The 12,814-nt window shown below is 37.4% G+C and overlaps 1 pseudogene; it reads left to right on the forward strand.

Moving 5' to 3' along the window:
* The first annotated feature begins 6,921 nt into the window (after positions 1-6,921).
* On the forward strand, positions 6,922-9,362 carry LOC120524595 (annotated as a pseudogene).
* Positions 9,363-12,814: the final 3,452 nt, after the last annotated feature.

Genomic DNA, 12,814 nt, shown 5'->3' on the forward strand with positions numbered 1-12,814 from the left:
CTCAGGCTGTATATTGTGTGGACTGGAAAGTGGATCCTTCAGTGGTTCGTTGAAGGTCATAGAGTATAATTCAAAGTGAGTGTTGATTTTCTGGTTGCTGGTTTTTTCTTTCTGATTTTGGATTCTGTTTATCTGATCAGGATTCATCACTTGGTTGCTTTGTGTTGTCTTTTGAATTTGTATGCTTCCTGCATTTCTATAAATAAATACCTTTATTTTAAAAGATTTTGCTTGAATCTTGTTCGTCCAAGCCAGAAGTTTGTACATTTCCTCGCCCCAGAATGGAACTTACAGTATGTGGAGTTTTGGAATGTTTTTGAGACATTAAAGGTATTTTGAGGTTTTGAAGCCAAAATCTCTTTTAGACCTGTGTTGGCTGAAGCCAGCCAGTAGAGTATAGTTTTATGGGTCTTATGGTAGCCTCACTCCATTTTTGCTATTAGTGTGTACTTGATTCATGACCGTTCATAATGTTTGACATAAAGTCATAGAGAAGTAAAGTAATTTCTATAATGCTATGCCAAAATGTCTTAGGAAAATATTTCTCTCTCTCTCTGTTTTGCCCTTTCTCTCTCTTATAAGGAGTCTTTCCCTACTTTATCATGAGTTGTCTGTGTTCTGACCTAAAAATGAAAGACAAAAATTTTTTCAAGGAAGGACCAGGGGCTTCATGCATAACACAGTGCGTAGAATTTACACTTCAAATATGGCGTGCGTAGAATTGAAACATGGCATACGGACAAAAGCGGAAATATTTGAAATAAAAAAGAACTTGTCAGATATCAAAGTCATCATGAAAATGTGAGTCGTAGCCCACCGTCTGAGTGTCATATGGAAGCTTATTAGGGTACAGAGAAAAAAAAAAAGATAGGCATACAGTGGGGAAAAAAAGCATGTAACTTTAATCTCGAAATTTCCACTTTAATCATGAAGTTTATTTTGTCATTAAAGCAGAACATCATAAACTTCATCTTAAAATCTTTAATTTACTAGTTTCTCAAATACCATCGTAACTAAAGTAGCTTGTTAAATGCTTTGTATTGTATATGTTCTTCTATGTGCTCTATGCTTGTGAATCACTACGTGCTTCTTAAACGGGCTTTCTCTTCCTTCAACAGGACACAAAATCCATTACATTTGTGATATTAGAGCTCTCTGAATAAGTTAAATACTGAGATGTATACTTGTTATCATTTTCATGATGACAGGAATTAAAGCATGTTATTAAACATGGGAACATGGTGGTGCAGTGATAGTGACGAGCTGGCTCCTAATCCAGAGATTGTTCCTGCCTCCCCCAAGATGCTTGCTGTGCCGTGTTCAACCTTCGATGAAATAATTTATTGCAGCAGTGCTGTCTCTTTCAAACGTACTAACCTCCAGTTCCTGTCGTTCCTTTTCTTTCTTCAAGTAATCAATTGGCACACAATCAGCTCTGTAATAGATGTCAAGCCATCTGTAGGCTTAGAACACCGGTTCTTCAAAACTTTTAAGAAACATTGAAATATCTTCGTAGTACATGTTTAATTACTCTACTCATCTATCCATCCAGGGTCATGCCAGTCCCAGCAAGAATACAGAGCTAGGCAGGAACAATCCCTAAATGGGTGCTAGCAAGTTGCTAGTGCCGAGACACAGTGTCCTAGATTATTTAAATAATGTTAACATTTATTCTGTATAATATAATAAACCTATTTTGCTGCATTTCATCTTAAAAATGATATCATCATCATATGTAAATACGTACTTTATGAAGTGACTCCGGTTGTGCAATATTGTAACTGTATCGCAAATTTACAGTCAGGTAATTGTACTTATAAGTACAAACAGTTCTACAAGGAGCACTTGATGGACTGATTGAGTGCATTTAGAGTTCTTGGGATGAAACTGTTTTTGAACCGTAATGTCCCTACAGGAAAGGCTTTGAAGCGTTTGTCACCTGAGAACAGTTCAAATAGACAGCATGGCAGCGTGTGCTTGATGCTTTATACTGATAATTCTCTTTCCGATCAGCTGCTGTAGAGCTGTGGTTCCACACTCAGGTACAGTGATATAAATACTCCGAGTGGTGCAGTGAGAGTAATATGGAAAAAGATGATCAGCTGTGGCAAACCCTAATGGGAGCAGCTGGAAGAAGAAGAAGTTGAAGTGAGAGGAACAACGCTAAAGCAGCTATTGTATTTAGAATAGTTTGGCTATTCCGTGGACCATTATATTGTTACAGGTTAATTACAATCAGATGCCTTACTCTAATAAACACTATGCGGTTAATTTCAGTGTATATGATAAAGCCGCATCAGGGATGTGGATCTAAGAAAGAAAGGGAAACCACACTGGAACAAAAGCACTGCTTTGATGCTGGGTGTTGCCAGTTTGCAAAACTGAGCGATGAACTTGCATATGCCAGAGTTTGAGTTACCATGAAAATGTACGTGGCTTTACACCAAGTTTAGGTTTTATACATCGCAATTTGAGCATGGAAACAGGTATACGCAACATTTCTGTGTGTACGCACCGTTTATACATGAGGCTCCAGGAGAAGAGAAAAGGTAAAAAAATGTAGCAACATCACAGTCTAAAGAGAGAAACAATAAAACCAGAAAGGTTAATCCAAAATCAAAGTACAGAGTACAGAGTAAAAGTTTTATCCCAAAAGTTCATAAAGAAAAGCACAATAAATTCAATCTCGAATAAATTACAGCTGGAAGAGGTGAACTTTCTTTAGTCTCACTGATGATACCATCATCACACCATCCTAATACATTGTTACCATGGGAATGAAAGTCGCAAAACAAAATGGTTTTAAAAATAATGTTAAAAAATTATTAACTTTTAAATAAGGTTTCCAAATGAAAAGAGACAGTTCATTCCCCCACACAAAAAGTGGGGGCTAGTCCCAGTTAGGACCGCAGAGTCACATGGGAGTTGGAGTGTAGAAGAGGTTTCTGGGTGCACTGCCAGGGGAAGACTGCCCTGGTTTCCATACAACGTGGATGTGCTCCGGATGGCTACTGCTGCAACACCAGAAGCATTCCTAGGTCTGGTTTAAAAAAAGCCAACCATCTCATCAGGAAGTCGGAGTCAGGAGGTAGCCAGCAAAACTCACTTTGGGGAAGGAAAGAGAATAGCACTTATTAGTTGTGTACATTCTTATGTTGATTTGGCTGGAACTGTTTTACTTTGAATTTTAACTACAACTTTCAGAAATGAAGACTTTTTGTCTGTGGAATCATTTTGGCACATCAGGCTTTTGTTGAATCCCATTTTTTAAGTTAGAGCTGCTGAACTTTGGTAATTTTGGAAAAACGCAGCTACATTTTCGTCAGAAAACTTGCCATCTGAAGGCGTTGAATTCAAGCTGGAATCTACCATCTGAGGAGAGGGGATGCTTGTGCTCCAGAACTCGTCAACAAAAGAAAAAAGAACTGAGCTATTCTGAGGTACTGTACTCTTATCTTCTATCTCTGCATGATCGTAAATGAAAGCAAGGTCGACGTACCTGAGCTTGAGAATATTTAAGAGACTGTGATATTATAAAAGACATTGTGGATGATCGCTTGTGCTTTTGCCTGAGTCATGAAAGCCACGCTGTAATGAAGTCGTCTGTTGTCAGAGTGTTCGACTGTGATGTTAATTGCTGTCAGGAAAGAGAAGGGTATTGCTGCAGACCGGAGACATTATGGGTGGATCTAGAGGTGGGATAACTGTCAATGAATGTCAACTTCAGCGAATCATAGTGTGCTAATTCAGAATTTCTACGAATGAGATTGTTGTTAAAGTATGACAATCAAAGACTCACTTGTCCAATTATCAACGTTTGAAGTTGTCTATCAAGTGTAACTTCCATTAATCTTTTCACAGTTAGTGATCCCCACTACTTTGAGGTTTCACCTTGTAGAGTTTCCTTATAACTAACCTTAATTTGTACTGAGCAATGAAACTCTGTTAAACAAAAGAAGTAAGTTTGCTTCTAAATTAAAAGTATGAAATTTGCAATTGCTAAGTTTTCTTCGTGCTTTTTAAATAACTTTTTCTTTCATTGTTGTGTTTATATGTTTGTATTAATATATATTGCATTCACGTTTGTATTAATAATCATTTTCGCTGTAGCAATTGATGCATATTAATTGCCTGAAGTGGTCCAGCACTCAGAGGTACCGGCAACTCTTCAAATTCCATAAGGTAAGTTTCATGGGGAACATCCACCCATACCCACCCCCTCTCTGGTGCTCAGTGGAATGCTAGTAGATCATTGCCAGTAATTTGGTTCCTCATTAACACTGTGCATATTTAGATTTGTGAGATGTTCAATTAAAACGCTATAATGTTATTTTACATTTTTTTAAACAGGATCATATCACGATCAAAAATACCACAGACATTCCGTCCGTACTTCAATCTTCAGATGTGTTTTTGTGCCTTTTCTGTCATCCGCAACTGTATTCTTCACGCTCGTATGTACAAGCAAATGAACACTTGCGAGATCACTGCAGAACAGCAGTTTCCTACGGATGTACATGTATCCCACTTTTCCCACTAACTCAGGCTGAGTAATCTTTAAACCAATTTATCAATGAATTTATTTTTCTATATTGATAATTACCGCGCATGGTGTCCAGTCCTTTCTTTTCATCTCATTTGGATGTTTCTCAGTGACTTTATTTATGTACAGAATAAGAAATGAGACAATCCCAGGAGTAACACAAATGAGAAAGATATCTAAGAAAATACAGGAAAGTAGATTGAGGTGGTTTGAATTTGTATCAAGTAGAGATAATGTGTATGTGGGCAAAAAGATGATAAAAATGGAAGTACAGGGGAAGAGAAAGCTAGTGAGGCCAAAAGCAGAGGTGGATGGATAAAGTAAAAGAATATCTGAAGGACAAGGGTCTGACTGGGGAGTAAGTTCAGGGCTAAGCTGTATGGAGAGGGTTGATCAAGCACAATGACCCCACATAGAAGTGGGAATTGATGATGATGAAGAAGAAATTGTTTGGCACTTGCAGCTCTTTAACCAGCTGTAGTGTTATATTTTTCATATACAGGTCAATTGCCTATATTTTTTCTGTTGTAGTGGTTGATGTAGTTTGCTGTGCTGTTAATGACAACAGACAACATTAGGAGAACAAACCTGCAACCTACATTGGCTCAATATAAACTAGTATTTTCAGTTTTATTTTAAGATGTAAGTTGGCTGAAGAGTATATATACAGTAGGTTATACTTCATGTCTGTACATAGAACCATGTTAACTTCACTAAAAGGACAGTTTGCAAAAGCTTTTCATTTTTTGAAGTCAGCATGGAGGGGACAGGAGTTGAAGTCGTTCATTCTATTTTGAGTAAACTGTTAAAACAGTTAAAGTGTTTTTAAAAATAGGTTTGTTATTTCTGTAATTGCTGTTTGTCCAGGCCTGCTAGTCTGGTTAGGGTCACAGATGAGCACCAGATACCATGGATATTAGATGGGTTAAGACAGAAAGCTAATTTATCACAGATGTGTATATATGTATTTACTCAGTTATGCACAGAACTAGTGGTTTTATCAGTGTTTTAACAAGGATTACTCTGATGAAGAAATGAGTAGTCAAGCAAAATGACATATTTTATTGGCTAACTAAAAAGATTACAATATGCAAGCTTTCAGGGTAAGACTTATTTCGTAAGAGAGGAGAACAATGTATGGTCAAGGTCTTTGGATAAGATAACTGCCCAACTTCAAAACACAGAAAGAAAGAAAAGAATGGCAAGTTAAACTCATGTTAAATTTAGCACATTACAATGTGGCTTAAGTAAAGACAAGAGTTTTATAACTAGATATGAGGATTTTTTGCATCTCTCAGACAGACAGCCTGGCTACAGACCCACATTATATGGAAAAACTCATCAAAAACTTCAAATGACTTTGTTGAACAGTCATCTTATTTAAAGATCTTCAATATACATTGTTCTCCTCTCTTGCTAAATGAATGAGGTCTATAAATTTTTTACATTTAAGATGTCTCACTTAAAGTTTTTTCAATGTTGTATATGTCCTTGTGTCTTTATAAACACAGGAACATTAATTTCTGTATTACATCTGCCTGAAGAAGGGGCCTGAGTTGCCTTGAGAGCGTGCCTATTGTAATTTTTTAGTTAAGGGGTCATTTTGTTTGACTTCTCACTAAATCCACAATGGCTAACACGATACAACACTAGTACTACTGATTGAAGAATTTATTATGTTATGATTTGGCTTCTTTTAATGGCAGATTAGTCCATTCATTAAGTTAGCTTTAAATTGCAAAAATCTTAAAAAGACATGTGGAAAGGTGGCATATGTCCACTTTCGATGATATAACATTATCACATAATTTAGAAAGCCATTGTATTGATCCTAGACGTGGCATTTATGCAGTTCGCAAAGCTTTCTGGGGACCCCCATTTCCTATTCATGTAAAGAAGAAAACTTGGGGTTTGATACAGGACAATGTATGTAAGATTGAGGAATGTGCAGTAAATCAGAAGATTGCAGTTAGGAGTGGACTTGTGGCATTTCATTGCATCCATCTACTCTCACTGGACTATTGCAAAACGTATTCACTTGGAAAAAGAGGTTTTGACTGAGATGGTGCAGGCAAAATGGTTTGAGGAGGCCAAAAAAAGATTCTGTGAGAAGTTATACCATGAATCTATTGATGAACGTACACCTCTTGCAGTCTTGGTTGACATTGGAGAGACCTCCAAGCACTGTTTTTGATAAAAAAACATCATATTTCAATAAGGTTGGAAGGGTGCTCGTCACATACGATAGCAAACAAAACACATAGCACTGTCCATGTACAGGTGCCAAATTGTCTTGTTTACACAAATATAGTTCGAAATGGTATTTGTTTCAAACTAATAGAGATCTTTTTAGGACTTTGCCATGTAAAGACAGGACTATGAAGGAAAATGTTGAGGAAGAAGAGCATCTTAATCAAGTAAGTGTACCCACCTGAGAGAAATGTTTTGAAGCGAATGTTGAAGTACATTTTTGCCAAGAAGATCCCAGCCACCCTACCTGAACATTTGAGAGGTGCAGCGAATCAAGAATTTCCAAACACCTTCGTGCCACAGGAAAACATTTGCATGGAATGTGAAGGCCATATTAATTTAAGTGAGCCAGTATTGATCACAAAAGTAGCAAAAATCATTACATTGACTAGAGTCTTTGAAGGTGAGTTCAGACTTTATTTCTTGTTTGTCTTGAAATTTGTCTTAAAAAAGTGGTATTTGAGTAATAAGCAATTTAACCTCTTCCCCCACGCAAGTGTACCAACCTTTTACAAAGAGTGCCCATCTTGTCGAATACCGTTATCAGAAGTCGGAACAAGGAGTTCATAACTATGATGACCATATCATTCTTGGCTTACATTTTTGCTTGTATTTAAGGGTCTCTCTCCAGGTATCAAGTCCTTGCTGGTGTATTTTTTCCCAGGTGGGCTTTTTTTCTTCCTTTTGTTTAAGGTGGGAGCAGAAGAGCAAACGTCTAATTAGTATACTTTGTATGTTCCTTTTAGACACACAATGTTTTGAGCTGGGTGTTTGAGGCCATGGAGAAAGCCAGTGGGTTCACACTCCCAAATCATAACCGGTTCCTTCACACATACCTGCATTTTGAGGCACTTACTGCTCATGAGTATGAATTATCGTGTATTAAATGCGGGCATAATCCCCCTGTTGTTATAATGGATCTCGACAAAAAAGGAGTTTTTAGCATGCCAGGCAAGTACATTATGTTTCTAGTTCAGATTACTTCAGCGTGATCCCTATAAACAACTGTTTTTTTTTTCTTGATATAATAGTGGTAGTTTAATTCAATATCTGATTTAACTGCATTAAATTTTTAGTTAGTGACATCCATGAGCCTCCTGAGGACTACAGAGGAGAAGTAAATATTGTGGAATTTTGGGATTCTGTTTGCCTTGAGATGATTTCCAATGGGTTTTCCCACAGTAAGTTTTTTTTCTTCCTACATGTAATTGCAATGACAAACAGCTTGTGCAAAACCTGCTGAATATGCTGATGTTGTTGTAACAGAGGATAGACTTTTAAATGAAGTCATGAAGCTAGGGGTTAGAGCAGTTCAACCTTTTTCTTTATGTAATACTTGTAGCAATAATTTATAATGTCTTATGGACTGCAGTGGCATTGGATGAGTTAATACTCATTTTCTGATTTTTAAGGTTGATGCTGTGAAGCTGCTGTGTAATGAGAGTGGTTTGAACAGTACAGGCTCCAAAACAGACCTAATTCTCCGACTGGATGAGGAAATTAGGAACAGACACATGTATGATAAAATATTTGAAAAATATGGGGAGCTTCAGGTATGTTTCTTTTGGATATACATAGAATTCCCTGCATTTTACCTGTAACATATCATAGTACGGGATAACGTTATCCTAATTTTTTTTTCCCTTGTCACTTTTTCACCTTTACTAGAAATGTATTAAATGGCTTGCTTGAATAAATGGGCACGTAAAGTGTTTTAAATGTTTGTTGCTGGAAGATTGTTGAAATATTTACAGATGCAACATGTTGGGTTCTTCAATGATTGAAATGGTCAAATAAGTAAAATAATGTTGATAGCTGTTTTAATTAAATAATGCAAATGTCTACACAAAAATCCATTCATTATTCTTAATATTTCTATAGTGTAAACCTGTTCTTCTAAGTTTTATGGTCCTCTTGACCCTCCCTGAAAACGGTGCAAGCTGTCTGGTTAAAAGATTCTGTGTTTCCTTTTTAAAACATTTCAAAAACAAATGTATATATAGTTTAAATATTTTGATATGAGTTCACAATTTGTCATGGATTCACCTTTGCATCACCTTATGTACATTTGCCTTCTATAGGTGGTTGGGCAGTAATAATGTGCCTATGTGGTATCATCTACAGTTTGTAGTTTTGTCTGCGAGCAGAAAACCCAAGAGACTATATGGACCTGCTTTTATCATTGAAATACATGCACAATATTATAGTTTCTGATTTTACTAGAGGTTTAGCAACACATGATAATCTCCAGGAACCAGAGAAATTGCCCTTCAGTCCTCATGAGGGAAGACTCATGGAGCCGTCAGAAAACAACATAAAACTGGCAAAGAAACTGTCTGTCAGTCTCCCTTGGCTTCAGGAAAGAAGGAAGAATCCAGATGTGGACAATCATCCAGTCACCGGATCTGCTGAGCATTATGTCTTATATGACACTTTGCATGAAGCCAACACAAAAGATGACCGGGATATGCTCCGCAGAACCAACCTGGTACCACAGCTTGTTGGCCACTTGAATAGCCAAGTCACAGAACAATTCTTTTCCAAAATAGCATGGAACAATTATTTGTAAACATGATGTCCCCAACAACATAGATTTTCTATCATATGTTCCATTATACACCATAAAAATGAACAGAAGAATAAAGGCCTAATGGACTGGGGCAAAACAAGGTTTCTTTTTGTGAACATGGGCAACTAACAATAGGTAAATTTAAACTCTTTTTGATTTTCAATGGGACGGGGGGGAATTCTGTTCTAAATGTTTGTGCTATTTCTTAGTTTATTTATTTTTGTATGTATTTTTAAGGTGAGGGTGCAGTAGCAGCAACTCTTTCAGAACAGACAAGTGAGGTGCTTGACAACAGCCCTAGCATAACACCTACCAGTATGCCAACAGGTTAGTACTAGGGGGACAAATTGCAAAATGCCATATAGGCCATTTTGCCTTTTTATGAACTTACGATTATTAACTTTCTCAGCAGCTGGTCCATATGTGAGGGAAGGCCAGGTCCAGCTGAAGTTGGATAACATCTGTGCGAGAAGGGAGACATGGAGCCAAAGTCTCTCTCCAAGTCAATTGAGTTTGGTATGTAGGTAGTTAAAATGTGTTTTCCAAAGTTTGCTGTGCCCACAAAAAAGAAATAAAAAAGTATTCTTTTTCAATTTTTCCATTGAAAGCTAAATGAAGTCTTGCATGGTCAGAAGCCTCATGATGAGATCATTGTGCAGTTAAACAATGTTACCTTAAAAAGGTTGGATTTTTTTTACATTGGGATGCAATGAAGAACTATAGGCAACAGTAAGTAAATAAAGTTTTCTTACACAAGGTATCATTGCTTTATTTCAGGAAATGCTCTCCACCTTTTCATTTTTTCCTGTCTTTGATAGATTGCCAACTGTTGCTTGTGGCTAATCAGTAAAATTGGCAGACTTCAGGTATTTTTTTTAATGCTGTTTTAAGGGATGATTACTACTTTACTTAAACAGAAATTGGATTTGTTAATGTAAGAATTTATTTAGGGAAAGGATGTGCATGTTGTAGACGCTGTGATATATGGCCAGCAATTAATCTCAAACAATACCCCCAAGCCGCCAGATTGAGCCCTCCCTGCAACATGGAAGTGTCCCGAATTCCAGCAGGGCCTCATGGTACTTGGAGTTTTAATGCACAGCCCTGCTGGATACCATGGTGGCCGCCAGGGGACGCTGCTGGGAGGCTCAGAGACTTATATTGTCCATATAGTCACTGGGACAGAGGAGATGACATACTTCCAGGCTAAAGAGAAGAAGGAATTTTCATCTGACCTGGAAGTGCTGGGAAATCACATGGACTGAAGGATAGAAGCACTTCCGGGTCAAGGACTATAAAGGATTATAGGAAACCCCAGCGAGGGAGCCGAGTTGGGAGGAAAGGTGACTGAGCTGCTGGGAGGTGTGGAGGAATTATTGTGTATTGATTTATTAGAGTATTGTTGAGTAGAGGTGCTTTGTGCACATTATAATAGTAAAGAAAGTCAACATTTGGACTTTTATCTGGTGTCTGGTCTGAGGGTTCAAGGGGACAACAGCACCACCTATCTGTCACAGTGGCATAGTCTTCAGGATTCTCTGATAAGAAAAAAATTCTGTGAACAGAAAACCCCAAAGACAATGTCACGACACACAGAGAAAACAAAAATCACCAAAACCCACGATTCCATTAACATCATGGAAAAGAAGAAGAACAAGCAGAGCTGCAGCCCAAACGGAGGTCCCATGCTCGTCATGGCAGACACTCAAGAGGAGCTATGGAGCAACTACACGGGTTGGGAAAGGCCTCCGGAGGAAGACGACTACCACAAGGTATTTAATCGACTACATTTTTAAAATAACACATTTTGTCCCATGCACATACCTCAGAGAAATCTATCCGGAGGCTCTGCGGGAGGCAGAAGAAAAACCCGATGGTGATGGTGCGCTCTCATTCGAGCAGATGGACGAAAAGGACTTCCGCATGTCAGGTGCCGGCGAGGGACACATGACCTACTCCGAGGGATTCTGGGAAGAAGAAGGTCCGTGTCCCTCTGCTCTCTACTTCGATCAAGAAGCGACGGACTTGGTCTTTGCGAAGGGGAAGGGGGAGGCGAGCGAAGCATCCCTCACCTGACAAAAAGTTAAGGAGGTCTGGGAAATGACTGAATGACTTTTTTAACAAATAATATTTGCTCTTCACTGATCGTTTAATATAGTAAATTTCATTATAAAAATAATGATTGAAAGGTGACTATTAGCTCAATGATAACTGTGTCTCTTAAATTTAACATTGATAATATTTAGAGACAGCCAAAGAATGCTTTCAATTCAAAATTTTATTGTCAGCTTAATGTTGTCTATTCCTTGGTACATGAACGTGTGAGTGTGAAGTATGTGATTTGTAATATTCTGTAATCATAAAACAGCTAAAAAAGACTTGAATGTGAGATCCACAGGCAACAAACTCAGTACAGCTGCTGGTATGTTGAGAACGGACATGAATACCGCAGAATATTTAACACACATCAGTAAACAAAGAATTGAGGCTTATCTGTGGGCAGAAGGTGGTACAATGGAATATTAGGAATAAATAAATAAACATGGATAAATAGTAATGAGAGTAATAAAACACATTTTAGGGTTGTGTATTATAAAAGTAAAAATTTAACTCTGATGGTTTGTTCAAAGTTTAAAATTGTAATACGTTTATAGCCCGTCTTTAAGGCAACTATTTAATTTGGACATTTGAGTAAACAACAACAGTCAAATATTTGTTTTAATCTGACTGACTTAATCAAGTAGAGCCTACACAAATTTGTATTCATATGTTCATATGAAATTTTCTTCAGATGTTGTTTGGTAACAATACATATCTCATATCTAAACTTTTATGATCATTATTTTCAAAACCTCTAATCATAAACAACGGTTGTAAAAATACACTGCAGTCTTAATGATTCACTCGACAGAGTACTATAGTGTAAGATATTGACTCTAGTAGACTACTGTTGCAGATGTATTTTACGAATATACACTCCGTCTCTTACAGTCACTTTATCTTGACCGTCCACCTTTAGAAATTGTCTTACACATCCACCTTTACAAATTACTCCCAACTTGCATTTTACATATTTATAAGACAATTAGCCAAAGTCGAACGTGAATGACAAATATTACCGATTAGTGATTTGCTGAATAAAAAGATGATTGACTGCGATGTTTAAATTTGCAATTGGCTGATAAGTGCCTGACGTATACAAATTTAATATATGATTGGCTGAAGTCGAAAATGATATGTAATGCCCATTTTACTCCAGTCTGCAGCTATATCTACTTGTCAGGAAATGCACTGTCAGTTATTCGAGCTGCTGTCATGGCAACGTCTAAGCATAGCTCAAGTGAAGTCGGGAGTGATCTGAGTACAGACTCAATGCCAGAGAATGTAATTGGAGATATTAAAGGTCATATAAGTCAGAGGAAAGATCAGCTTTCTGAGCTTATGGCTGAAAT

The sequence above is a fragment of the Polypterus senegalus genome, chromosome 1 (genome assembly GCF_016835505.1).
Source record: "Polypterus senegalus isolate Bchr_013 chromosome 1, ASM1683550v1, whole genome shotgun sequence".
Lineage (NCBI taxonomy): Eukaryota > Metazoa > Chordata > Cladistia > Polypteriformes > Polypteridae > Polypterus > Polypterus senegalus.